Below are 304 nucleotides of genomic sequence, written 5' to 3' on the forward strand. Positions count from 1 at the left end.
ATATATATATATATATATATATATATATATGTATATTTGTATGTATGTATATGTATATACACGTATGTATATCTTTATATACGCAATAGTGCATTTGTCGGAATGAATACGTGCGTACGTGTGCTTCTACATACAGGTTTTTGCATATATATCACTACCTCTATGTATGTATGTATGTATGTATGTATGCGTGTATATAGGTATGCATGTATGTGTGTATGTGTGCGTATGTGTGTATGTTTGTGTGTATGTGTGTATTTATATATATATATATATATATATATATATATATATATATATATAT

Source organism: Octopus bimaculoides, chromosome 15, assembly GCF_001194135.2.
Source record: "Octopus bimaculoides isolate UCB-OBI-ISO-001 chromosome 15, ASM119413v2, whole genome shotgun sequence".
In the NCBI taxonomy this organism is placed as follows: domain Eukaryota; kingdom Metazoa; phylum Mollusca; class Cephalopoda; order Octopoda; family Octopodidae; genus Octopus; species Octopus bimaculoides.